At 41.9% G+C, this 26,017-nt stretch overlaps 27 non-coding genes across 27 annotated transcripts; all 27 read left to right on the top strand.

Annotated features, from left to right (window-relative positions):
* Positions 1-822: 822 nt before the first annotated feature.
* TRNAW-CCA (transfer RNA tryptophan (anticodon CCA)) lies at positions 823-894 on the top strand. The gene has a single exon. It is a non-coding gene; the product is annotated as a tRNA-Trp (tRNA).
* Positions 895-1,692: 798 nt separating this feature from the next.
* Positions 1,693-1,774, top strand: TRNAL-AAG (transfer RNA leucine (anticodon AAG)). The gene has a single exon. It is a non-coding gene; the product is annotated as a tRNA-Leu (tRNA).
* Positions 1,775-2,610: 836 nt separating this feature from the next.
* TRNAW-CCA (transfer RNA tryptophan (anticodon CCA)) lies at positions 2,611-2,682 on the top strand. The gene has a single exon. It is a non-coding gene; the product is annotated as a tRNA-Trp (tRNA).
* Positions 2,683-4,400: 1,718 nt separating this feature from the next.
* TRNAW-CCA (transfer RNA tryptophan (anticodon CCA)) lies at positions 4,401-4,472 on the top strand. The gene has a single exon. It is a non-coding gene; the product is annotated as a tRNA-Trp (tRNA).
* Positions 4,473-5,278: 806 nt separating this feature from the next.
* Positions 5,279-5,360, top strand: TRNAL-AAG (transfer RNA leucine (anticodon AAG)). The gene has a single exon. It is a non-coding gene; the product is annotated as a tRNA-Leu (tRNA).
* An 836-nt stretch (positions 5,361-6,196) lies between these two features.
* On the top strand, positions 6,197-6,268 carry TRNAW-CCA (transfer RNA tryptophan (anticodon CCA)). The gene has a single exon. It is a non-coding gene; the product is annotated as a tRNA-Trp (tRNA).
* An 801-nt stretch (positions 6,269-7,069) lies between these two features.
* Positions 7,070-7,151, top strand: TRNAL-AAG (transfer RNA leucine (anticodon AAG)). Its single transcript has one exon. It is a non-coding gene; the product is annotated as a tRNA-Leu (tRNA).
* An 836-nt stretch (positions 7,152-7,987) lies between these two features.
* On the top strand, positions 7,988-8,059 carry TRNAW-CCA (transfer RNA tryptophan (anticodon CCA)). Its single transcript has one exon. It is a non-coding gene; the product is annotated as a tRNA-Trp (tRNA).
* An 806-nt stretch (positions 8,060-8,865) lies between these two features.
* On the top strand, positions 8,866-8,947 carry TRNAL-AAG (transfer RNA leucine (anticodon AAG)). Its single transcript has one exon. It is a non-coding gene; the product is annotated as a tRNA-Leu (tRNA).
* An 836-nt stretch (positions 8,948-9,783) lies between these two features.
* TRNAW-CCA (transfer RNA tryptophan (anticodon CCA)) lies at positions 9,784-9,855 on the top strand. Its single transcript has one exon. It is a non-coding gene; the product is annotated as a tRNA-Trp (tRNA).
* Positions 9,856-10,656: 801 nt separating this feature from the next.
* TRNAL-AAG (transfer RNA leucine (anticodon AAG)) lies at positions 10,657-10,738 on the top strand. Its single transcript has one exon. It is a non-coding gene; the product is annotated as a tRNA-Leu (tRNA).
* Positions 10,739-11,574: 836 nt separating this feature from the next.
* Positions 11,575-11,646, top strand: TRNAW-CCA (transfer RNA tryptophan (anticodon CCA)). The gene has a single exon. It is a non-coding gene; the product is annotated as a tRNA-Trp (tRNA).
* A 1,718-nt stretch (positions 11,647-13,364) lies between these two features.
* Positions 13,365-13,436, top strand: TRNAW-CCA (transfer RNA tryptophan (anticodon CCA)). Its single transcript has one exon. It is a non-coding gene; the product is annotated as a tRNA-Trp (tRNA).
* Positions 13,437-14,242: 806 nt separating this feature from the next.
* Positions 14,243-14,324, top strand: TRNAL-AAG (transfer RNA leucine (anticodon AAG)). Its single transcript has one exon. It is a non-coding gene; the product is annotated as a tRNA-Leu (tRNA).
* Positions 14,325-15,160: 836 nt separating this feature from the next.
* Positions 15,161-15,232, top strand: TRNAW-CCA (transfer RNA tryptophan (anticodon CCA)). Its single transcript has one exon. It is a non-coding gene; the product is annotated as a tRNA-Trp (tRNA).
* Positions 15,233-16,033: 801 nt separating this feature from the next.
* TRNAL-AAG (transfer RNA leucine (anticodon AAG)) lies at positions 16,034-16,115 on the top strand. Its single transcript has one exon. It is a non-coding gene; the product is annotated as a tRNA-Leu (tRNA).
* Positions 16,116-16,951: 836 nt separating this feature from the next.
* Positions 16,952-17,023, top strand: TRNAW-CCA (transfer RNA tryptophan (anticodon CCA)). Its single transcript has one exon. It is a non-coding gene; the product is annotated as a tRNA-Trp (tRNA).
* Positions 17,024-17,821: 798 nt separating this feature from the next.
* On the top strand, positions 17,822-17,903 carry TRNAL-AAG (transfer RNA leucine (anticodon AAG)). The gene has a single exon. It is a non-coding gene; the product is annotated as a tRNA-Leu (tRNA).
* An 836-nt stretch (positions 17,904-18,739) lies between these two features.
* On the top strand, positions 18,740-18,811 carry TRNAW-CCA (transfer RNA tryptophan (anticodon CCA)). Its single transcript has one exon. It is a non-coding gene; the product is annotated as a tRNA-Trp (tRNA).
* An 800-nt stretch (positions 18,812-19,611) lies between these two features.
* Positions 19,612-19,693, top strand: TRNAL-AAG (transfer RNA leucine (anticodon AAG)). Its single transcript has one exon. It is a non-coding gene; the product is annotated as a tRNA-Leu (tRNA).
* Positions 19,694-20,529: 836 nt separating this feature from the next.
* On the top strand, positions 20,530-20,601 carry TRNAW-CCA (transfer RNA tryptophan (anticodon CCA)). Its single transcript has one exon. It is a non-coding gene; the product is annotated as a tRNA-Trp (tRNA).
* Positions 20,602-21,411: 810 nt separating this feature from the next.
* Positions 21,412-21,493, top strand: TRNAL-AAG (transfer RNA leucine (anticodon AAG)). Its single transcript has one exon. It is a non-coding gene; the product is annotated as a tRNA-Leu (tRNA).
* Positions 21,494-22,329: 836 nt separating this feature from the next.
* Positions 22,330-22,401, top strand: TRNAW-CCA (transfer RNA tryptophan (anticodon CCA)). Its single transcript has one exon. It is a non-coding gene; the product is annotated as a tRNA-Trp (tRNA).
* Positions 22,402-23,219: 818 nt separating this feature from the next.
* TRNAL-AAG (transfer RNA leucine (anticodon AAG)) lies at positions 23,220-23,301 on the top strand. The gene has a single exon. It is a non-coding gene; the product is annotated as a tRNA-Leu (tRNA).
* Positions 23,302-24,137: 836 nt separating this feature from the next.
* Positions 24,138-24,209, top strand: TRNAW-CCA (transfer RNA tryptophan (anticodon CCA)). The gene has a single exon. It is a non-coding gene; the product is annotated as a tRNA-Trp (tRNA).
* Positions 24,210-25,009: 800 nt separating this feature from the next.
* TRNAL-AAG (transfer RNA leucine (anticodon AAG)) lies at positions 25,010-25,091 on the top strand. Its single transcript has one exon. It is a non-coding gene; the product is annotated as a tRNA-Leu (tRNA).
* An 836-nt stretch (positions 25,092-25,927) lies between these two features.
* Positions 25,928-25,999, top strand: TRNAW-CCA (transfer RNA tryptophan (anticodon CCA)). The gene has a single exon. It is a non-coding gene; the product is annotated as a tRNA-Trp (tRNA).
* The last annotated feature ends 18 nt before the right edge of the window (positions 26,000-26,017 follow it).

The raw sequence follows: 26,017 nt of genomic DNA on the forward strand, positions 1-26,017 counted from the left end.
TCTTCCATAAACGCATCACGCCGTTTGAATACCGCTTCCTTATTTGCCACAAGGTGCAACTTACGTAGGCTTGGAAATGCACTTGTTTCATACTCCTTTGATCTTTAAACATGGAACAGTATCACAGAAAGTTACAAAAGTAATTCAGGATGAAAAGAAGACTCAGGTTCAACCATTCACCCACACTTCTTCCCCTTGTTGTTCCAAATGAAGGAGAAAGGGAAAAAAATGAAAGACCTGAAGTCATTTTCAATTGTGCCCCAAATTGGGAAGCAGGATTCCTTTAGAACTCCATATTTGCATTTCCGATTTCTCCTTGGATCAACAAGCTGTGTCACAATACCCACTTTAGATACTATAGTGGCATAGTTTCCAGCTTTGCCACAAGAACATCGAGGCCATCCTCAAATACATCTACTGAATGCCATAAAACACCTTCTTTAGGAAGAGAATTTAACATCTTTCTTCTCACTTGAAAGAGGCCACAAATTGTCCTAAATATAAAGCTAGCAAAGAGTAAGTCACGTGGAGAATTCCACACCATGCACGATTCACCCCAGCATTTGCATGTTCCATTGTAATGTAATTAAACCGGTATGGCTTCACATTGCCGCAAACACAGAAACTGGCTAGCTGGTGCCTTTCTGTTTGGCTTTGCCTTCAATTACAGTGGTATTGTGCTGAAAAGAAAAGTACTTATTTTCTTTCCTCTTTAGGCTGAATATTTAATATGTCAGAATCTATCTAATTTTATGTCGGTTGGGGGAAATAACCTACCTTTGTTGGCTACTCTGTTGACGACCACTCCCACCTGCACAGTGAGACCTCGTGGCGCAACGGTAGCGCGTCTGACTCCAGATCAGAAGGTTGCGTGTTCAAATCACGTCGGGGTCATGCTGCTTTTGCTTTGGAGAAGAATAAGCACAGATCTCTTGTCATACCAGAGTTGGATAAAAAGCGCAAGGCACACGCCCCATTCTTAGCATGCTTAGCATATATTATCTATATATCCCGTACTTGGATTATTTCATTATGTTGATGGCCAAAACTGGAAAAGTCCTGCTGATCTACAGTAGGTAAAATTGACATGCTGCAGGATTCCTGACTGTTTCAAATGAATTCTGTGGTTTTTAACCTGGGGGTCGGGACCCAAAAATAGAGTCCTCTTGTTAATTTAGCGTGTCATTTTAAGGGTTCCTCCTTTTTTTTTTGCTTTACTCCCAGTCAAAACAGGTTCATGAATTGATTTCCTAGAGGCAGCATTTGAATGCTGAATACTGGGCACAGCACTTTCCCTATGCTGGTGGTGAATTGTTATCTTGTGTTTGCACCTGTTGGTGGTCATTTGACACGCTAGCAGCTTTCACCTGAATGTAACACGAGGAACTTGCGCTTCAAACTCTTTTGATATATATATATATATATTTATATATATTAGGATAATATTTGTTCTGTGTGAGAATAAATAGAGGGGGATGTGTAATATTTTAGAATTGATCTAGTTTTCTTGTATTTTTGCCGTCCTGTAGAGGTGAAGGCGCTCTAAATGAGCTATGCCGCCAGCAGTGCCACATGAGTGTGGAAAGATATTGTCGGGACTTGCAACCTTTTGACAAGAAAGAAAATGAAATGATCAGAACGCTGCCAAATGGCGTGCGTGTTGTGAGTACACAGCCGCCAGAAACATGCGCAGGTAGCGTGGCCGAGCGGTCTAAGGCGCTGGATTAAGGCTCCAGTCTCTTCGGGGGCGTGGGTTCGAATCCCACCGCTGCCATCAAGCTCCTTTTTTCTTCCATAAACGCATCACGCCGTTTGAATACCGCTTCCTTATTTGCCACAAGGTGCAACTTACGTAGGCTTGGAAATGCACTTGTTTCATACTCCTTTGATATTTAAACATGGAACAGTATCACAGAAAGTTACAAAAGTAATTCAGGATGAAAAGAAGACTCAGGTTCAACCATTCACCCACCCTTCTTCCCCTTGTTGTTCCAAATGAAGGAGAAAGGGAAAAAAATGAAAGACCTGAAGTCATTTTCAATTGTGCCCCAAATTGGGAAGCAGGATTCCTTTAGAACTCCATATTTGCATTTCCGATTTCTCCTTGGATCAACAAGCTGTGTCACAATACCCACTTTAGATACTATAGTGGCATAGTTTCCAGCTTTGCCACAAGAACATCGAGGCCATCCTCAAATACATCTACTGAATGCCATAAAACACCTTCTTTAGGAAGAGAATTTAACATCTTTCTTCTCACTTGAAAGAGGCCACAAATTGTCCTAAATATAAAGCTAGCAAAGAGTAAGTCACGTGGAGAATTCCACACCATGCACGATTCACCCCAGCATTTGCATGTTCCATTGTAATGTAATTAAACCGGTATGGCTTCACATTGCCGCAAACACAGAAACTGGCTAGCTGGTGCCTTTCTGTTTGGCTTTGCCTTCAATTACAGTGGTATTGTGCTGAAAAGAAAAGTACTTATTTTCTTTCCTCTTTAGGCTGAATATTTAATATGTCAGAATCTATCTAATTTTATGTCGGTTGGGGGAAATAACCTTCCTTTGTTGGCTACTCTGTTGACGACCACTCCCACCTGCACAGTGAGACCTCGTGGCGCAACAGTAGCGCGTCTGACTCCAGATCAGAAGGTTGCGTGTTCAAATCACGTCGGGGTCATGCTGCTTTTGCTTTGGAGAAGAATAAGCACAGATCTCTTGTCATACCAGAGTTGGATAAAAAGCGCAAGGCACACGCCCCATTCTTAGCATGCTTAGCATATATTATCTATATATCCCGTACTTGGATTATTTCATTATGTTGATGGCCAAAACTGGAAAAGTCCTGCTGATCTACAGTAGGTAAAATTGAAATGCTGCAGGATTCCTGACTGTTTCAAATGAATTCTGTGGTTTTTAACCTGGGGGTCGGGACCCAAAAATAGAGTCCTCTTGTTAATTTAGCGTGTCATTTTAAGGGTTCCTCCTTTTTTTTTTGCTTTACTCCCAGTCAAAACAGGTTCATGAATTGATTTCCTAGAGGCAGCATTTGAATGCTGAATACTGGGCACAGCACTTTCCCTATGCTGGTGGTGAATTGTTATCTTGTGTTTGCACCTGTTGGTGGTCATTTGACACGCTAGCAGCTTTCACCTGAATGTAACACGAGGAACTTGCGCTTCAAACTCTTTTGATATATATATATATATATATTTATATATATTAGGATAATATTTGTTCTGTGTGAGAATAAATAGAGGGGGATGTGTAATATTTTAGAATTGATCTAGTTTTCTTGTATTTTTGCCGTCCTGTAGAGGTGAAGGCGCTCTAAATGAGCTATGCCGCCAGCAGTACCACATGAGTGTGGAAAGATATTGTCGGGACTTGCAACCTTTTGACAAGAAAGAAAATGAAATGATCAGAACGCTGCCAAATGGCGTGCGTGTTGTGAGTACACAGCCGCCGGAAACATGCGCAGGTAGCGTGGCCGAGCGGTCTAAGGCGCTGGATTAAGGCTCCAGTCTCTTCAGGGGCGTGGGTTCGAATCCCACTGCTGCCATCAAGCTCCTTTTTTCTTCCATAAACGCATCACGCCGTTTGAATACCGCTTCCTTATTTGCCACAAGGTGCAACTTACGTAGGCTTGGAAATGCACTTGTTTCATACTCCTTTGATATTTAAACATGGAACAGTATCACAGAAAGTTACAAAAGTAATTCAGGATGAAAAGAAGACTCAGGTTCAACCATTCACCCACCCTTCTTCCCCTTGTTGTTCCAAATGAAGGAGAAAGGGAAAAAAATGAAAGACCTGAAGTCATTTTCAATTGTGCCCCAAATTGGGAAGCAGGATTCCTTTAGAACTCCATATTTGCATTTCCGATTTCTCCTTGGATCAACAAGCTGTGTCACAATACCCACTTTAGATACTATAGTGGCATAGTTTCCAGCTTTGCCACAAGAACATCGAGGCCATCCTCAAATACATCTACTGAATGCCATAAAACACCTTCTTTAGGAAGAGAATTTAACATCTTTCTTCTCACTTGAAAGAGGCCACAAATTGTCCTAAATATAAAGCTAGCAAAGAGTAAGTCACGTGGAGAATTCCACACCATGCACGATTCACCCCAGCATTTGCATGTTCCATTGTAATGTAATTAAACCGGTATGGCTTCACATTGCCGCAAACACAGAAACTGGCTAGCTGGTGCCTTTCTGTTTGGCTTTGCCTTCAATTACAGTGGTATTGTGCTGAAAAGAAAAGTACTTATTTTCTTTCCTCTTTAGGCTGAATATTTATTTTGTCAGAATCTATCTAATTTTATGTCGGTTGGGGGAAATAACCTACCTTTGTTGGCTACTCTCTTGACGACCACTCCCACCTGCACAGTGAGACCTCGTGGTGCAACGGTAGCGCGTCTGACTCCAGATCAGAAGGTTGCGTGTTCAAATCACGTCGGGGTCATGCTGCTTTTGCTTTGGAGAAGAATAAGCACAGATCTCTTGTCATACCAGAGTTGGATAAAAAGCGCAAGGCACACGCCCCATTCTTAGCATGCTTAGCATATATTATCTATATATCCCGTACTTGGATTATTTCATTAAGTTGATGGCCAAAACTGGAAAAGTCCTGCTGATCTACAGTAGGTAAAATTGACATGCTGCAGGATTCCTGACTGTTTCAAATGAATTCTGTGGTTTTTAACCTGGGGGTCGGGACCCAAAAATAGAGTCCTCTTGTTAATTTAGCGTGTCATTTTAAGGGTTCCTCCTTTTTTTTTTGCTTTACTCCCAGTCAAAACAGGTTAATGAATTGATTTCCTAGAGGCAGCATTTGAATGCTGAATACTGGGCACAGCACTTTCCCTATGCTGGTGGTGAATTGTTATCTTGTGTTTGCACCTGTAGGTGGTCATTTGACACGCTAGCAGCTTTCACCTGAATGTAACACGAGGAACTTGCGCTTCAAACTCTTTTGATATATATATATATATATATATATATTTATATATATTAGGATAATATTTGTTCTGTGTGAGAATAAATAGAGGGGGATGTGTAATATTTTAGAATTGATCTAGTTTTCTTGTATTTTTGCCGTCCTGTAGAGGTGAAGGCGCTCTAAATGAGCTATGCCGCCAGCAGTGCCACATGAGTGTGGAAAGATATTGTCGGGACTTGCAACCTTTTGACAAGAAAGAAAATGAAATGATCAGAACGCTGCCAAATGGCGTGCGTGTTGTGAGTACACAGCCGCCGGAAACATGCGCAGGTAGCGTGGCCGAGCGGTCTAAGGCGCTGGATTAAGGCTCCAGTCTCTTCGGGGGCGTGGGTTCGAATCCCACCGCTGCCATCAAGCTCCTTTTTTCTTCCATAAACGCATCACGCCGTTTGAATACCGCTTCCTTATTTGCCACAAGGTGCAACTTACGTAGGCTTGGAAATGCACTTGTTTCATACTCCTTTGATCTTTAAACATGGAACAGTATCACAGAAAGTTACAAAAGTAATTCAGGATGAAAAGAAGACTCAGGTTCAACCATTCACCCACCCTTCTTCCCCTTGTTGTTCCAAATGAAGGAGAAAGGGAAAAAAATGAAAGACCTGAAGTCATTTTCAATTGTGCCCCAAATTGGGAAGCAGGATTCCTTTAGAACTCCATATTTGCATTTCCGATTTCTCCTTGGATCAACAAGCTGTGTCACAATACCCACTTTAGATACTATAGTGGCATAGTTTCCAGCTTTGCCACAAGAACATCGAGGCCATCCTCAAATACATCTACTGAATGCCATAAAACACCTTCTTTAGGAAGAGAATTTAACATCTTTCTTCTCACTTGAAAGAGGCCACAAATTGTCCTAAATATAAAGCTAGCAAAGAGTAAGTCACGTGGAGAATTCCACACCATGCACGATTCACCCCAGCATTTGCATGTTCCATTGTAATGTAATTAAACCGGTATGGCTTCACATTGCCGCAAACACAGAAACTGGCTAGCTGGTGCCTTTCTGTTTGGCTTTGCCTTCAATAACAGTGGTATTGTGCTGAAAAGAAAAGTACTTATTTTCTTTCCTCTTTAGGCTGAATATTTAATATGTCAGAATCTATCTAATTTTATGTCGGTTGGGGGAAATAACCTACCTTTGTTGGCTACTCTGTTGACGACCACTCCCACCTGCACAGTGAGACCTCGTGGCGCAACGGTAGCGCGTCTGACTCCAGATCAGAAGGATGCGTGTTCAAATCACGTCGGGGTCATGCTGCTTTTGCTTTGGAGAAGAATAAGCACAGATCTCTTGTCATACCAGAGTTGGATAAAAAGTGCAAGGCACACGCCCCATTCTTAGCATGCTTAGCATATATTATCTATATATCCCGTACTTGGATTATTTCATTATGTTGATGGCCAAAACTGGAAAAGTCCTGCTGATCTACAGTAGGTAAAATTGACATGCTGCAGGATTCCTGACTGTTTCAAATGAATTCTGTGGTTTTTAACCTGGGGGTCGGGACCCAAAAATAGAGTCCTCTTGTTAATTTAGCGTGTCATTTTAAGGGTTCCTCCTTTTTTTTTTTGCTTTACTCCCAGTCAAAACAGGTTCATGAATTGATTTCCTAGAGGCAGCATTTGAATGCTGAATACTGGGCACAGCACTTTCCCTATGCTGGTGGTGAATTGTTATCTTGTGTTTGCACCTGTTGGTGGTCATTTGACACGCTAGCAGCTTTGACCTGAATGTAACACGAGGAACTTGCGCTTCAAACTCTTTTGATATATATATATATATATATTTATATATATTAGGATAATATTTGTTCTGTGTGAGAATAAATAGAGGGGGATGTGTAATATTTTAGAATTGATCTAGTTTTCTTGTATTTTTGCCGTCCTGTAGAGGTGAAGGCGCTCTAAATGAGCTATGCCGCCAGCAGTGCCACATGAGTGTGGAAAGATATTGTCGGGACTTGCAACCTTTTGACAAGAAAGAAAATGAAATGATCAGAACGCTGCCAAATGGCGTGCGTGTTGTGAGTACACAGCCGCCGGAAACATGCGCAGGTAGCGTGGCCGAGCGGTCTAAGGCGCTGGATTAAGGCTCCAGTCTCTTCGGGGGCGTGGGTTCGAATCCCACCGCTGCCATCAAGCTCCTTTTTTCTTCCATAAACGCATCACGCCGTTTGAATACCGCTTCCTTATTTGCCACAAGGTGCAACTTACGTAGGCTTGGAAATGCACTTGTTTCATACTCCTTTGATATTTAAACATGGAACAGTATCACAGAAAGTTACAAAAGTAATTCAGGATGAAAAGAAGACTCAGGTTCAACCATTCACCCACACTTCTTCCCCTTGTTGTTCCAAATGAAGGAGAAAGGGAAAAAAATGAAAGACCTGAAGTCATTTTCAATTGTGCCCCAAATTGGGAAGCAGGATTCCTTTAGAACTCCATATTTGCATTTCCGATTTCTCCTTGGATCAACAAGCTGTGTCACAATACCCACTTTAGATACTATAGTGGCATAGTTTCCAGCTTTGCCACAAGAACATCGAGGCCATCCTCAAATACATCTACTGAATGCCATAAAACACCTTCTTTAGGAAGAGAATTTAACATCTTTCTTCTCACTTGAAAGAGGCCACAAATTGTCCTAAATATAAAGCTAGCAAAGAGTAAGTCACGTGGAGAATTCCACACCATGCACGATTCACCCCAGCATTTGCATGTTCCATTGTAATGTAATTAAACCGGTATGGCTTCACATTGCCGCAAACACAGAAACTGGCTAGCTGGTGCCTTTCTGTTTGGCTTTGCCTTCAATTACAGTGGTATTGTGCTGAAAAGAAAAGTACTTATTTTCTTTCCTCTTTAGGCTGAATATTTATTTTGTCAGAATCTATCTAATTTTATGTCGGTTGGGGGAAATAACCTACCTTTGTTGGCTACTCTCTTGACGACCACTCCCACCTGCACAGTGAGACCTCGTGGTGCAACGGTAGCGCGTCTGACTCCAGATCAGAAGGTTGCGTGTTCAAATCACGTCGGGGTCATGCTGCTTTTGCTTTGGAGAAGAATAAGCACAGATCTCTTGTCATACCAGAGTTGGATAAAAAGCGCAAGGCACACGCCCCATTCTTAGCATGCTTAGCATATATTATCTATATATCCCGTACTTGGATTATTTCATTAAGTTGATGGCCAAAACTGGAAAAGTCCTGCTGATCTACAGTAGGTAAAATTGACATGCTGCAGGATTCCTGACTGTTTCAAATGAATTCTGTGGTTTTTAACCTGGGGGTCGGGACCCAAAAATAGAGTCCTCTTGTTAATTTAGCGTGTCATTTTAAGGGTTCCTCCTTTTTTTTTTGCTTTACTCCCAGTCAAAACAGGTTAATGAATTGATTTCCTAGAGGCAGCATTTGAATGCTGAATACTGGGCACAGCACTTTCCCTATGCTGGTGGTGAATTGTTATCTTGTGTTTGCACCTGTAGGTGGTCATTTGACACGCTAGCAGCTTTCACCTGAATGTAACATGAGGAACTTGCGCTTCAAACTCTTTTGATATATATATATATATATATATATATTTATATATATTAGGATAATATTTGTTCTGTGTGAGAATAAATAGAGGGGGATGTGTAATATTTTAGAATTGATCTAGTTTTCTTGTATTTTTGCCGTCCTGTAGAGGTGAAGGCGCTCTAAATGAGCTATGCCGCCAGCAGTGCCACATGAGTGTGGAAAGATATTGTCGGGACTTGCAACCTTTTGACAAGAAAGAAAATGAAATGATCAGAACGCTGCCAAATGGCGTGCGTGTTGTGAGTACACAGCCGCCGGAAACATGCGCAGGTAGCGTGGCCGAGCGGTCTAAGGCGCTGGATTAAGGCTCCAGTCTCTTCGGGGGCGTGGGTTCGAATCCCACCGCTGCCATCAAGCTCCTTTTTTCTTCCATAAACGCATCACGCCGTTTGAATACCGCTTCCTTATTTGCCACAAGGTGCAACTTACGTAGGCTTGGAAATGCACTTGTTTCATACTCCTTTGATCTTTAAACATGGAACAGTATCACAGAAAGTTACAAAAGTAATTCAGGATGAAAAGAAGACTCAGGTTCAACCATTCACCCACCCTTCTTCCCCTTGTTGTTCCAAATGAAGGAGAAAGGGAAAAAAATGAAAGACCTGAAGTCATTTTCAATTGTGCCCCAAATTGGGAAGCAGGATTCCTTTAGAACTCCATATTTGCATTTCCGATTTCTCCTTGGATCAACAAGCTGTGTCACAATACCCACTTTAGATACTATAGTGGCATAGTTTCCAGCTTTGCCACAAGAACATCGAGGCCATCCTCAAATACATCTACTGAATGCCATAAAACACCTTCTTTAGGAAGAGAATTTAACATCTTTCTTCTCACTTGAAAGAGGCCACAAATTGTCCTAAATATAAAGCTAGCAAAGAGTAAGTCACGTGGAGAATTCCACACCATGCACGATTCACCCCAGCATTTGCATGTTCCATTGTAATGTAATTAAACCGGTATGGCTTCACATTGCCGCAAACACAGAAACTGGCTAGCTGGTGCCTTTCTGTTTGGCTTTGCCTTCAATAACAGTGGTATTGTGCTGAAAAGAAAAGTACTTATTTTCTTTCCTCTTTAGGCTGAATATTTAATATGTCAGAATCTATCTAATTTTATGTCGGTTGGGGGAAATAACCTACCTTTGTTGGCTACTCTGTTGACGACCACTCCCACCTGCACAGTGAGACCTCGTGGCGCAACGGTAGCGCGTCTGACTCCAGATCAGAAGGATGCGTGTTCAAATCACGTCGGGGTCATGCTGCTTTTGCTTTGGAGAAGAATAAGCACAGATCTCTTGTCATACCAGAGTTGGATAAAAAGTGCAAGGCACACGCCCCATTCTTAGCATGCTTAGCATATATTATCTATATATCCCGTACTTGGATTATTTCATTATGTTGATGGCCAAAACTGGAAAAGTCCTGCTGATCTACAGTAGGTAAAATTGACATGCTGCAGGATTCCTGACTGTTTCAAATGAATTCTGTGGTTTTTAACCTGGGGGTCGGGACCCAAAAATAGAGTCCTCTTGTTAATTTAGCGTGTCATTTTAAGGGTTCCTCCTTTTTTTTTTTGCTTTACTCCCAGTCAAAACAGGTTCATGAATTGATTTCCTAGAGGCAGCATTTGAATGCTGAATACTGGGCACAGCACTTTCCCTATGCTGGTGGTGAATTGTTATCTTGTGTTTGCACCTGTTGGTGGTCATTTGACACGCTAGCAGCTTTGACCTGAATGTAACACGAGGAACTTGCGCTTCAAACTCTTTTGATATATATATATATATATATTTATATATATTAGGATAATATTTGTTCTGTGTGAGAATAAATAGAGGGGGATGTGTAATATTTTAGAATTGATCTAGTTTTCTTGTATTTTTGCCGTCCTGTAGAGGTGAAGGCGCTCTAAATGAGCTATGCCGCCAGCAGTGCCACATGAGTGTGGAAAGATATTGTCGGGACTTGCAACCTTTTGACAAGAAAGAAAATGAAATGATCAGAACGCTGCCAAATGGCGTGCGTGTTGTGAGTACACAGCCGCCGGAAACATGCGCAGGTAGCGTGGCCGAGCGGTCTAAGGCGCTGGATTAAGGCTCCAGTCTCTTCGGGGGCGTGGGTTCGAATCCCACCGCTGCCATCAAGCTCCTTTTTTCTTCCATAAACGCATCACGCCGTTTGAATACCGCTTCCTTATTTGCCACAAGGTGCAACTTACGTAGGCTTGGAAATGCACTTGTTTCATACTCCTTTGATATTTAAACATGGAACAGTATCACAGAAAGTTACAAAAGTAATTCAGGATGAAAAGAAGACTCAGGTTCAACCATTCACCCACACTTCTTCCCCTTGTTGTTCCAAATGAAGGAGAAAGGGAAAAAAATGAAAGACCTGAAGTCATTTTCAATTGTGCCCCAAATTGGGAAGCAGGATTCCTTTAGAACTCCATATTTGCATTTCCGATTTCTCCTTGGATCAACAAGCTGTGTCACAATACCCACTTTAGATACTATAGTGGCATAGTTTCCAGCTTTGCCACAAGAACATCGAGGCCATCCTCAAATACATCTACTGAATGCCATAAAACACCTTCTTTAGGAAGAGAATTTAACATCTTTCTTCTCACTTGAAAGAGGCCACAAATTGTCCTAAATATAAAGCTAGCAAAGAGTAAGTCACGTGGAGAATTCCACACCATGCACGATTCACCCCAGCATTTGCATGTTCCATTGTAATGTAATTAAACCGGTATGGCTTCACATTGCCGCAAACACAGAAACTGGCTAGCTGGTGCCTTTCTGTTTGGCTTTGCCTTCAATTACAGTGGTATTGTGCTGAAAAGAAAAGTACTTATTTTCTTTCCTCTTTAGGCTGAATATTTAATATGTCAGAATCTATCTAATTTTATGTCGGTTGGGGGAAATAACCTACCTTTGTTGGCTACTCTGTTGACGACCACTCCCACCTGCACAGTGAGACCTCGTGGCGCAACGGTAGCGCGTCTGACTCCAGATCAGAAGGTTGCGTGTTCAAATCACGTCGGGGTCATGCTGCTTTTGCTTTGGAGAAGAATAAGCACAGATCTCTTGTCATACCAGAGTTGGATAAAAAGCGCAAGGCACACGCCCCATTCTTAGCATGCTTAGCATATATTATCTATATATCCCGTACTTGGATTATTTCATTATGTTGATGGCCAAAACTGGAAAAGTCCTGCTGATCTACAGTAGGTAAAATTGAAATGCTGCAGGATTCCTGACTGTTTCAAATGAATTCTGTGGTTTTTAACCTGGGGGTCGGGACCCAAAAATAGAGTCCTCTTGTTAATTTAGCGTGTCATTTTAAGGGTTCCTCCTTTTTTTTTTGCTTTACTCCCAGTCAAAACAGGTTCATGAATTGATTTCCTAGAGGCAGCATTTGAATGCTGAATACTGGGCACAGCACTTTCCCTATGCTGGTGGTGAATTGTTATCTTGTGTTTGCACCTGTTGGTGGTCATTTGACACGCTAGCAGCTTTCACCTGAATGTAACACGAGGAACTTGCGCTTCAAACTCTTTTGATATATATATATATATATATTTATATATATTAGGATAATATTTGTTCTGTGTGAGAATAAATAGAGGGGGATGTGTAATATTTTAGAATTGATCTAGTTTTCTTGTATTTTTGCCGTCCTGTAGAGGTGAAGGCGCTCTAAATGAGCTATGCCGCCAGCAGTACCACATGAGTGTGGAAAGATATTGTCGGGACTTGCAACCTTTTGACAAGAAAGAAAATGAAATGATCAGAACGCTGCCAAATGGCGTGCGTGTTGTGAGTACACAGCCGCCGGAAACATGCGCAGGTAGCGTGGCCGAGCGGTCTAAGGCGCTGGATTAAGGCTCCAGTCTCTTCAGGGGCGTGGGTTCGAATCCCACTGCTGCCATCAAGCTCCTTTTTTCTTCCATAAACGCATCACGCCGTTTGAATACCGCTTCCTTATTTGCCACAAGGTGCAACTTACGTAGGCTTGGAAATGCACTTGTTTCATACTCCTTTGATATTTAAACATGGAACAGTATCACAGAAAGTTACAAAAGTAATTCAGGATGAAAAGAAGACTCAGGTTCAACCATTCACCCACCCTTCTTCCCCTTGTTGTTCCAAATGAAGGAGAAAGGGAAAAAAATGAAAGACCTGAAGTCATTTTCAATTGTGCCCCAAATTGGGAAGCAGGATTCCTTTAGAACTCCATATTTGCATTTCCGATTTCTCCTTGGATCAACAAGCTGTGTCACAATACCCACTTTAGATACTATAGTGGCATAGTTTCCAGCTTTGCCACAAGAACATCGAGGCCATCCTCAAATACATCTACTGAATGCCATAAAACACCTTCTTTAGGAAGAGAATTTAACATCTTTCTTCTCACTTGAAAGAGGCCACAAATTGTCCTAAATATAAAGCTAGCAAAGAGTAAGTCACGTGGAGAATTCCACACCATGCACGATTCACCCCAGCATTTGCATGTTCCATTGTAATGTAATTAAACCGGTATGGCTTCACATTGCCGCAAACACAGAAACTGGCTAGCTGGTGCCTTTCTGTTTGGCTTTGCCTTCAATTACAGTGGTATTGTGCTGAAAAGAAAAGTACTTATTTTCTTTCCTCTTTAGGCTGAATATTTATTTTGTCAGAATCTATCTAATTTTATGTCGGTTGGGGGAAATAACCTACCTTTGTTGGCTACTCTCTTGACGACCACTCCCAGCTGCACAGTGAGACCTCGTGGTGCAACGGTAGCGCGTCTGACTCCAGATCAGAAGGTTGCGTGTTCAAATCACGTCGGGGTCATGCTGCTTTTGCTTTGGAGAAGAATAAGCACAGATCTCTTGTCATACCAGAGTTGGATAAAAAGCGCAAGGCACACGCCCCATTCTTAGCATGCTTAGCATATATTATCTATATATCCCGTACTTGGATTATTTCATTAAGTTGATGGCCAAAACTGGAAAAGTCCTGCTGATCTACAGTAGGTAAAATTGACATGCTGCAGGATTCCTGACTGTTTCAAATGAATTCTGTGGTTTTTAACCTGGGGGTCGGGACCCAAAAATAGAGTCCTCTTGTTAATTTAGCGTGTCATTTTAAGGGTTCCTCCTTTTTTTTTTGCTTTACTCCCAGTCAAAACAGGTTAATGAATTGATTTCCTAGAGGCAGCATTTGAATGCTGAATACTGGGCACAGCACTTTCCCTATGCTGGTGGTGAATTGTTATCTTGTGTTTGCACCTGTAGGTGGTCATTAGACACGCTAGCAGCTTTCACCTGAATGTAACACGAGGAACTTGCGCTTCAAACTCTTTTGATATATATATATATATATATATATATTTATATATATTAGGATAATATTTGTTCTGTGTGAGAATAAATAGAGGGGGATGTGTAATATTTTAGAATTGATCTAGTTTTCTTGTATTTTTGCCGTCCTGTAGAGGTGAAGGCGCTCTAAATGAGCTATGCCGCCAGCAGTGCCACATGAGTGTGGAAAGATATTGTCGGGACTTGCAACCTTTTGACAAGAAAGAAAATGAAATGATCAGAACGCTGCCAAATGGCGTGCGTGTTGTGAGTACACAGCCGCCGGAAACATGCGCAGGTAGCGTGGCCGAGCGGTCTAAGGCGCTGGATTAAGGCTCCAGTCTCTTCGGGGGCGTGGGTTCGAATCCCACCGCTGCCATCAAGCTCCTTTTTTCTTCCATAAACGCATCACGCCGTTTGAATACCGCTTCCTTATTTGCCACAAGGTGCAACTTACGTAGGCTTGGAAATGCACTTGTTTCATACTCCTTTGATCTTTAAACATGGAACAGTATCACAGAAAGTTACAAAAGTAATTCAGGATGAAAAGAAGACTCAGGTTCAACCATTCACCCACCCTTCTTCCCCTTGTTGTTCCAAATGAAGGAGAAAGGGAAAAAAATGAAAGACCTGAAGTCATTTTCAATTGTGCCCCAAATTGGGAAGCAGGATTCCTTTAGAACTCCATATTTGCATTTCCGATTTCTCCTTGGATCAACAAGCTGTGTCACAATACCCACTTTAGATACTATAGTGGCATAGTTTCCAGCTTTGCCACAAGAACATCGAGGCCATCCTCAAATACATCTACTGAATGCCATAAAACACCTTCTTTAGGAAGAGAATTTAACATCTTTCTTCTCACTTGAAAGAGGCCACAAATTGTCCTAAATATAAAGCTAGCAAAGAGTAAGTCACGTGGAGAATTCCACACCATGCACGATTCACCCCAGCATTTGCATGTTCCATTGTAATGTAATTAAACCGGTATGGCTTCACATTGCCGCAAACACAGAAACTGGCTAGCTGGTGCCTTTCTGTTTGGCTTTGCCTTCAATAACAGTGGTATTGTGCTGAAAAGAAAAGTACTTATTTTCTTTCCTCTTTAGGCTGAATATTTAATATGTCAGAATCTATCTAATTTTATGTCGGTTGGGGGAAATAACCTACCTTTGTTGGCTACTCTGTTGACGACCACTCCCACCTGCACAGTGAGACCTCGTGGCGCAACGGTAGCGCGTCTGACTCCAGATCAGAAGGATGCGTGTTCAAATCACGTCGGGGTCATGCTGCTTTTGCTTTGGAGAAGAATAAGCACAGATCTCTTGTCATACCAGAGTTGGATAAAAAGTGCAAGGCACACGCCCCATTCTTAGCATGCTTAGCATATATTATCTATATATCCCGTACTTGGATTATTTCATTATGTTGATGGCCAAAACTGGAAAAGTCCTGCTGATCTACAGTAGGTAAAATTGACATGCTGCAGGATTCCTGACTGTTTCAAATGAATTCTGTGGTTTTTAACCTGGGGGTCGGGACCCAAAAATAGAGTCCTCTTGTTAATTTAGCGTGTCATTTTAAGGGTTCCTCCTTTTTTTTTTTGCTTTACTCCCAGTCAAAACAGGTTCATGAATTGATTTCCTAGAGGCAGCATTTGAATGCTGAATACTGGGCACAGCACTTTCCCTATGCTGGTGGTGAATTGTTATCTTGTGTTTGCACCTGTTGGTGGTCATTTGACACGCTAGCAGCTTTGACCTGAATGTAACACGAGGAACTTGCGCTTCAAACTCTTTTGATATATATATATATATATATTTATATATATTAGGATAATATTTGTTCTGTGTGAGAATAAATAGAGGGGGATGTGTAATATTTTAGAATTGATCTAGTTTTCTTGTATTTTTGCCGTCCTGTAGAGGTGAAGGCGCTCTAAATGAGCTATGCCGCCAGCAGTGCCACATGAGTGTGGAAAGATATTGTCGGGACTTGCAACCTTTTGACAAGAAAGAAAATGAAATGATCAGAACGCTGCCAAATGGCGTGCGTGTTGTGAGTACACAGCCGCCGGAAACATGCGCAGGTAGCGTGGCCGAGCGGTCTAAGGCGCTGGATTAAGGCTCCAGTCTCTTCGGGGGCGTGGGTTCGAATCCCACCGCTGCCATCAAGCTCCTTTTTTCTTCCATAAACGCATCACGCCGTTTGAATACCGCTTCCTTATTTGCCACAAGGTGCAACTTACGTAGGCTTGGAAATGCACTTGTTTCATACTCCTTTGATATTTAAACATGGAACAGTATCACAGAAAGTTACAAAAGTAATTCAGGATGAAAAGAAGACTCAGGTTCAACCATTCACCCACACTTCTTCCCCTTGTTGTTCCAAATGAAGGAGAAAGGGAAAAAAATGAAAGACCTGAAGTCATTTTCAATTGTGCCCCAAATTGGGAAGCAGGATTCCTTTAGAACTCCATATTTGCATTTCCGATTTCTCCTTGGATCAACAAGCTGTGTCACAATACCCACTTTAGATACTATAGTGGCATAGTTTCCAGCTTTGCCACAAGAACATCGAGGCCATCCTCAAATACATCTACTGAATGCCATAAAACACCTTCTTTAGGAAGAGAATTTAACATCTTTCTTCTCACTTGAAAGAGGCCACAAATTGTCCTAAATATAAAGCTAGCAAAGAGTAAGTCACGTGGAGAATTCCACACCATGCACGATTCACCCCAGCATTTGCATGTTCCATTGTAATGTAATTAAACCGGTATGGCTTCACATTGCCGCAAACACAGAAACTGGCTAGCTGGTGCCTTTCTGTTTGGCTTTGCCTTCAATTACAGTGGTATTGTGCTGAAAAGAAAAGTACTTATTTTCTTTCCTCTTTAGGCTGAATATTTAATATGTCAGAATCTATCTAATTTTATGTCGGTTGGGGGAAATAACCTACCTTTGTTGGCTACTCTGTTGACGACCACTCCCACCTGCACAGTGAGACCTCGTGGCGCAACGGTAGCGCGTCTGACTCCAGATCAGAAGGTTGCGTGTTCAAATCACGTCGGGGTCATGCTGCTTTTGCTTTGGAGAAGAATAAGCACAGATCTCTTGTCATACCAGAGTTGGATAAAAAGCGCAAGGCACACGCCCCATTCTTAGCATGCTTAGCATATATTATCTATATATCCCGTACTTGGATTATTTCATTATGTTGATGGCCAAAACTGGAAAAGTCCTGCTGATCTACAGTAGGTAAAATTGACATGCTGCAGGATTCCTGACTGTTTCAAATGAATTCTGTGGTTTTTAACCTGGGGGTCGGGACCCAAAAATAGAGTCCTCTTGTTAATTTAGCGTGTCATTTTAAGGGTTCCTCCTTTTTTTTTTGCTTTACTCCCAGTCAAAACAGGTTCATGAATTGATTTCCTAGAGGCAGCATTTGAATGCTGAATACTGGGCACAGCACTTTCCCTATGCTGGTGGTGAATTGTTATCTTGTGTTTGCACCTGTTGGTGGTCATTTGACACGCTAGCAGCTTTCACCTGAATGTAACACGAGGAACTTGCGCTTCAAACTCTTTTGATATATATATATATATATTTATATATATTAGGATAATATTTGTTCTGTGTGAGAATAAATAGAGGGGGATGTGTAATATTTTAGAATTGATCTAGTTTTCTTGTATTTTTGCCGTCCTGTAGAGGTGAAGGCGCTCTAAATGAGCTATGCCGCCAGCAGTGCCACATGAGTGTGGAAAGATATTGTCGGGACTTGCAACCTTTTGACAAGAAAGAAAATGAAATGATCAGAACGCTGCCAAATGGCGTGCGTGTTGTGAGTACACAGCCGCCAGAAACATGCGCAGGTAGCGTGGCCGAGCGGTCTAAGGCGCTGGATTAAGGCTCCAGTCTCTTCGGGGGCGTGGGTTCGAATCCCACCGCTGCCATCAAGCTCCTTTTTTCTTCCATAAACGCATCACGCCGTTTGAATACCGCTTCCTTATTTGCCACAAGGTGCAACTTACGTAGGCTTGGAAATGCACTTGTTTCATACTCCTTTGATATTTAAACATGGAACAGTATCACAGAAAGTTACAAAAGTAATTCAGGATGAAAAGAAGACTCAGGTTCAACCATTCACCCACCCTTCTTCCCCTTGTTGTTCCAAATGAAGGAGAAAGGGAAAAAAATGAAAGACCTGAAGTCATTTTCAATTGTGCCCCAAATTGGGAAGCAGGATTCCTTTAGAACTCCATATTTGCATTTCCGATTTCTCCTTGGATCAACAAGCTGTGTCACAATACCCACTTTAGATACTATAGTGGCATAGTTTCCAGCTTTGCCACAAGAACATCGAGGCCATCCTCAAATACATCTACTGAATGCCATAAAACACCTTCTTTAGGAAGAGAATTTAACATCTTTCTTCTCACTTGAAAGAGGCCACAAATTGTCCTAAATATAAAGCTAGCAAAGAGTAAGTCACGTGGAGAATTCCACACCATGCACGATTCACCCCAGCATTTGCATGTTCCATTGTAATGTAATTAAACCGGTATGGCTTCACATTGCCGCAAACACAGAAACTGGCTAGCTGGTGCCTTTCTGTTTGGCTTTGCCTTCAATTACAGTGGTATTGTGCTGAAAAGAAAAGTACTTATTTTCTTTCCTCTTTAGGCTGAATATTTAATATGTCAGAATCTATCTAATTTTATGTCGGTTGGGGGAAATAACCTTCCTTTGTTGGCTACTCTGTTGACGACCACTCCCACCTGCACAGTGAGACCTCGTGGCGCAACGGTAGCGCGTCTGACTCCAGATCAGAAGGTTGCGTGTTCAAATCACGTCGGGGTCATGCTGCTTTTGCTTTGGAGAAGAATAAGCACAGATCTCTTGTCATACCAGAGTTGGATAAAAAGCGCAAGGCACACGCCCCATTCTTAGCATGCTTAGCATATATTATCTATATATCCCGTACTTGGATTATTTCATTATGTTGATGGCCAAAACTGGAAAAGTCCTGCTGATCTACAGTAGGTAAAATTGACATGCTGCAGGATTCCTGACTGTTTCAAATGAATTCTGTGGTTTTTAACCTGGGGGTCGGGACCCAAAAATAGAGTCCTCTTGTTAATTTAGCGTGTCATTTTAAGGGTTCCTCCTTTTTTTTTTGCTTTACTCCCAGTCAAAACAGGTTCATGAATTGATTTCCTAGAGGCAGCATTTGAATGCTGAATACTGGGCACAGCACTTTCCCTATGCTGGTGGTGAATTGTTATCTTGTGTTTGCACCTGTTGGTGGTCATTTGACACGCTAGCAGCTTTCACCTGAATGTAACACGAGGAACTTGCGCTTCAAACTCTTTTGATATATATATATATATATATTTATATATATTAGGATAATATTTGTTCTGTGTGAGAATAAATAGAGGGGGATGTGTAATATTTTAGAATTGATCTAGTTTTCTTGTATTTTTGCCGTCCTGTAGAGGTGAAGGCGCTCTAAATGAGCTATGCCGCCAGCAGTGCCACATGAGTGTGGAAAGATATTGTCGGGACTTGCAACCTTTTGACAAGAAAGAAAATGAAATGATCAGAACGCTGCCAAATGGCGTGCGTGTTGTGAGTACACAGCCGCCGGAAAAATGCGCAGGTAGCGTGGCCGAGCGGTCTAAGGCGCTGGATTAAGGCTCCAGTCTCTTCAGGGGCGTGGGTTCGAATCCCACCGCTGCCATCAAGCTCCTTTTTTCTTCCATAAACGCATCACGCCGTTTGAATACCGCTTCCTTATTTGCCACAAGGTGCAACTTACGTAGGCTTGGAAATGCACTTGTTTCATACTCCTTTGATATTTAAACATGGAACAGTATCACAGAAAGTTACAAAAGTAATTCAGGATGAAAAGAAGACTCAGGTTCAACCATTCACCCACCCTTCTTCCCCTTGTTGTTCCAAATGAAGGAGAAAGGGAAAAAAATGAAAGACCTGAAGTCATTTTCAATTGTGCCCCAAATTGGGAAGCAGGATTCCTTTAGAACTCCATATTTGCATTTCCGATTTCTCCTTGGATCAACAAGCTGTGTCACAATACCCACTTTAGATACTATAGTGGCATAGTTTCCAGCTTTGCCACAAGAACATCGAGGCCATCCTCAAATACATCTACTGAATGCCATAAAACACCTTCTTTAGGAAGAGAATTTAACATCTTTCTTCTCACTTGAAAGAGGCCACAAATTGTCCTAAATATAAAGCTAGCAAAGAGTAAGTCACGTGGAGAATTCCACACCATGCACGATTCACCCCAGCATTTGCATGTTCCATTGTAATGTAATTAAACCGGTATGGCTTCACATTGCCGCAAACACAGAAACTGGCTAGCTGGTGCCTTTCTGTTTGGCTTTGCCTTCAATTACAGTGGTATTGTGCTGAAAAGAAAAGTACTTATTTTCTTTCCTCTTTAGGCTGAATATTTATTTTGTCAGAATCTATCTAATTTTATGTCGGTTGGGGGAAATAACCTACCTTTGTTGGCTACTCTCTTGACGACCACTCCCACCTGCACAGTGAGACCTCGTGGTGCAACGGTAGCGCGTCTGACTCCAGATCAGAAGGTTGCGTGTTCAAATCACGTCGGGGTCATGCTGCTTTTGCTTTGGAGAAGAATAAGCACAGATCTCTTGTCATACCAGAGTTGGATAAAAAGCGCAAGGCACACGCCCCATTCTTAGCATGCTTAGCATATATTATCTATATATCCAGTACTTGGATTATTTCATTAAGTTGATGGCCAAAACTGGAAAAGTCCTGCTGATCTACAGTAGGTAAAATTGACATGCTGCAGGATTCCTGACTGTTTCAAATGAATTCTGTGGTTTTTAACCTGGGGGTCGGGACCCAAAAATAGAGTCCTCTTGTTAATTTAGCGTGTCATTTTAAGGGTTCCTCCTTTTTTTTTTGCTTTACTCCCAGTCAAAACAGGTTAATGAATTGATTTCCTAGAGGCAGCATTTGAATGCTGAATACTGGGCACAGCACTTTCCCTATGCTGGTGGTGAATTGTTATCTTGTGTTTGCACCTGTAGGTGGTCATTTGACACGCTAGCAGCTTTCACCTGAATGTAACACGAGGAACTTGCGCTTCAAACTCTTTTGATATATATATATATATATATATATATATATTTATATATATTAGGATAATATTTGTTCTGTGTGAGAATAAATAGAGGGGGATGTGTAATATTTTAGAATTGATCTAGTTTTCTTGTATTTTTGCCGTCCTGTAGAGGTGAAGGCGCTCTAAATGAGCTATGCCGCCAGCAGTGCCACATGAGTGTGGAAAGATATTGTCGGGACTTGCAACCTTTTGACAAGAAAGAAAATGAAATGATCAGAACGCTGCCAAATGGCGTGCGTGTTGTGAGTACACAGCCGCCGGAAACATGCGCAGGTAGCGTGGCCGAGCGGTCTAAGGCGCTGGATTAAGGCTCCAGTCTCTTCAGGGGCGTGGGTTCGAATCCCACCGCTGCCATCAAGCTCCTTTTTTCTTCCATAAACGCATCACGCCGTTTGAATACCGCTTCCTTATTTGCCACAAGGTGCAACTTACGTAGGCTTGGAAATGCACTTGTTTCATACTCCTTTGATCTTTAAACATGGAACAGTATCACAGAAAGTTACAAAAGTAATTCAGGATGAAAAGAAGACTCAGGTTCAACCATTCACCCACCCTTCTTCCCCTTGTTGTTCCAAATGAAGGAGAAAGGGAAAAAAATGAAAGACCTGAAGTCATTTTCAATTGTGCCCCAAATTGGGAAGCAGGATTCCTTTAGAACTCCATATTTGCATTTCCGATTTCTCCTTGGATCAACAAGCTGTGTCACAATACCCACTTTAGATACTATAGTGGCATAGTTTCCAGCTTTGCCACAAGAACATCGAGGCCATCCTCAAATACATCTACTGAATGCCATAAAACACCTTCTTTAGGAAGAGAATTTAACATCTTTCTTCTCACTTGAAAGAGGCCACAAATTGTCCTAAATATAAAGCTAGCAAAGAGTAAGTCACGTGGAGAATTCCACACCATGCACGATTCACCCCAGCATTTGCATGTTCCATTGTAATGTAATTAAACTGGTATGGCTTCACATTGCCGCAAACACAGAAACTGGCTAGCTGGTGCCTTTCTGTTTGGCTTTGCCTTCAATTACAGTGGTATTGTGCTGAAAAGAAAAGTACTTATTTTCTTTCCTCTTTAGGCTGAATATTTAATATGTCAGAATCTATCTAATTTTATGTCGGTTGGGGGAAATAACCTACCTTTGTTGGCTACTCTGTTGACGACCACTCCCACCTGCACAGTGAGACCTCGTGGCGCAACGGTAGCGCGTCTGACTCCAGATCAGAAAGATGCGTGTTCAAATCACGTCGGGGTCATGCTGCTTTTGCTTTGGAGAAGAATAAGCACAGATCTCTTGTCATACCAGAGTTGGATAAAAAGCGCAAGGCACACGCCCCATTCTTAGCATGCTTAGCATATATTATCTATATATCCCGTACTTGGATTATTTCATTATGTTGATGGCCAAAACTGGAAAAGTCCTGCTGATCTACAGTAGGTAAAATTGACATGCTGCAGGATTCCTGACTGTTTCAAATGAATTCTGTGGTTTTTAACCTGGGGGTCGGGACCCAAAAATAGAGTCCTCTTGTTAATTTAGCGTGTCATTTTAAGGGTTCCTCCTTTTTTTTTTGCTTTACTCCCAGTCAAAACAGGTTAATGAATTGATTTCCTAGAGGCAGCATTTGAATGCTGAATACTGGGCACAGCACTTTCCCTATGCTGGTGGTGAATTGTTATCTTGTGTTTGCACCTGTAGGTGGTCATTTGACACGCTAGCAGCTTTCACCTGAATGTAACACGAGGAACTTGCGCTTCAAACTCTTTTGATATATATATATATATATATATATATATATATATATATTTATATATATTAGGATAATATTTGTTCTGTGTGAGAATAAATAGAGGGGGATGTGTAATATTTTAGAATTGATCTAGTTTTCTTGTATTTTTGCCGTCCTGTAGAGGTGAAGGCGCTCTAAATGAGCTATGCCGCCAGCAGTGCCACATGAGTGTGGAAAGATATTGTCGGGACTTGCAACCTTTTGACAAGAAAGAAAATGAAATGATCAGAACGCTGCCAAATGGCGTGCGTGTTGTGAGTACACAGCCGCCGGAAACATGCGCAGGTAGCGTGGCCGAGCGGTCTAAGGCGCTGGATTAAGGCTCCAGTCTCTTCGGGGGCGTGGGTTCGAATCCCACCGCTGCCATTAAGCTCCTTTTTTCTTCCATAAACGCATCACGCCGTTTGAATACCGCTTCCTTATTTGCCACAAGGTGCAACTTACGTAGGCTTGGAAATGCACTTGTTTCATACTCCTTTGATCTTTAAACATGGAACAGTATCACAGAAAGTTACAAAAGTAATTCAGGATGAAAAGAAGACTCAGGTTCAACCATTCACCCACCCTTCTTCCCCTTGTTGTTCCAAATGAAGGAGAAAGGGAAAAAAATGAAAGACCTGAAGTCATTTTCAATTGTGCCCCAAATTGGGAAGCAGGATTCCTTTAGAACTCCATATTTGCATTTCCGATTTCTCCTTGGATCAACAAGCTGTGTCACAATACCCACTTTAGATACTATAGTGGCATAGTTTCCAGCTTTGCCACAAGAACATCGAGGCCATCCTCAAATACATCTACTGAATGCCATAAAACACCTTCTTTAGGAAGAGAATTTAACATCTTTCTTCTCACTTGAAAGAGGCCACAAATTGTCCTAAATATAAAGCTAGCAAAGAGTAAGTCACGTGGAGAATTCCACACCATGCACGATTCACCCCAGCATTTGCATGTTCCATTGTAATGTAATTAAACCGGTATGGCTTCACATTGCCGCAAACACAGAAACTGGCTAGCTGGTGCCTTTCTGTTTGGCTTTGCCTTCAATTACAGTGGTATTGTGCTGAAAAGAAAAGTACTTATTTTCTTTCCTCTTTAGGCTGAATATTTAATATGTCAGAATCTATCTAATTTTATGTCGGTTGGGGGAAATAACCTACCTTTGTTGGCTACTCTGTTGACGACCACTCCCACCTGCACAGTGAGACCTTGTGGCGCAACGGTAGCGCGTCTGACTCCAGATCAGAAGGATGCGTGTTCAAATCACGTCGGGGTCATGCTGCTTTTGCTTTGGAGAAGAATAAGCACAGATCTCTTGTCATACCAGAGTTGGATAAAAAGCGCAAGGCACACGCCCCATTCTTAGCATGCTTAGCATATATTATCTATATATCCCGTACTTGGATTATTTCATTATGTTGATGGCCAAAACTGGAAAAGTCCTGCTGATCTACAGTAGGTAAAATTGACATGCTGCAGGATTCCTGACTGTTTCAAATGAATTCTGTGGTTTTTAACCTGGGGTCGGGACCCAAAAATAGAGTCCTCTTGTTAATTTAGCGTGTCATTTTAAGGGTTCCTCCTTTTTTTTTTTGCTTTACTCCCAGTCAAAACAGGTTCATGAATTGATTTCCTAGAGGCAGCATTTGAATGCTGAATACTGGGCACAGCACTTTCCCTATGCTGGTGGTGAATTGTTATCTTGTGTTTGCACCTGTTGGTGGTCATTTGACACGCTAGCAGCTTTGACCTGAATGTAACACGAGGAACTTGCGCTTCAAACTCTTTTGATATATATATATATATATATTTATATATATTAGGATAATATTTGTTCTGTGTGAGAATAAATAGAGGGGGATGTGTAATATTTTAGAATTGATCTAGTTTTCTTGTATTTTTGCCGTCCTGTAGAGGTGAAGGCGCTCTAAATGAGCTATGCCGCCAGCAGTGCCACATGAGTGTGGAAAGATATTGTCGGGACTTGCAACCTTTTGACAAGAAAGAAAATGAAATGATCAGAACGCTGCCAAATGGCGTGCGTGTTGTGAGTACACAGCCGCCGGAAACATGCGCAGGTAGCGTGGCCGAGCGGTCTAAGGCGCTGGATTAAGGCTCCAGTCTCTTCGGGGGCGTGGGTTCGAATCCCACCGCTGCCATCAAGCTCCTTTTTTCTTCCATAAACGCATCACGCCGTTTGAATACCGCTTCCTTATTTGCCACAAGGTGCAACTTACGTAGGCTTGGAAATGCACTTGTTTCATACTCCTTTGATATTTAAACATGGAACAGTATCACAGAAAGTTACAAAAGTAATTCAGGATGAAAAGAAGACTCAGGTTCAACCATTCACCCACCCTTCTTCCCCTTGTTGTTCCAAATGAAGGAGAAAGGGAAAAAAATGAAAGACCTGAAGTCATTTTCAATTGTGCCCCAAATTGGGAAGCAGGATTCCTTTAGAACTCCATATTTGCATTTCCGATTTCTCCTTGGATCAACAAGCTGTGTCACAATACCCACTTTAGATACTATAGTGGCATAGTTTCCAGCTTTGCCACAAGAACATCGAGGCCATCCTCAAATACATCTACTGAATGCCATAAAACACCTTCTTTAGGAAGAGAATTTAACATCTTTCTTCTCACTTGAAAGAGGCCACAAATTGTCCTAAATATAAAGCTAGCAAAGAGTAAGTCACGTGGAGAATTCCACACCATGCACGATTCACCCCAGCATTTGCATGTTCCATTGTAATGTAATTAAACCGGTAAGGCTTCACATTGCCGCAAACACAGAAACTGGCTAGCTGGTGCCTTTCTGTTTGGCTTTGCCTTCAATTACAGTGGTATTGTGCTGAAAAGAAAAGTACTTATTTTCTTTCCTCTTTAGGCTGAATATTTAATATGTCAGAATCTATCTAATTTTATGTCGGTTGGGGGAAATAACCTACCTTTGTTGGCTACTCTGTTGACGACCACTCCCACCTGCACAGTGAGACCTCGTGGCGCAACGGTAGCGCGTCTGACTCCAGATCAGAAAGATGCGTGTTCAAATCACGTCGGGGTCATGCTGCTTTTGCTTTGGA

The sequence above is a fragment of the Pelobates fuscus genome, chromosome 3, assembly GCF_036172605.1.
Source record: "Pelobates fuscus isolate aPelFus1 chromosome 3, aPelFus1.pri, whole genome shotgun sequence".
Classification (NCBI taxonomy): domain Eukaryota; kingdom Metazoa; phylum Chordata; class Amphibia; order Anura; family Pelobatidae; genus Pelobates; species Pelobates fuscus.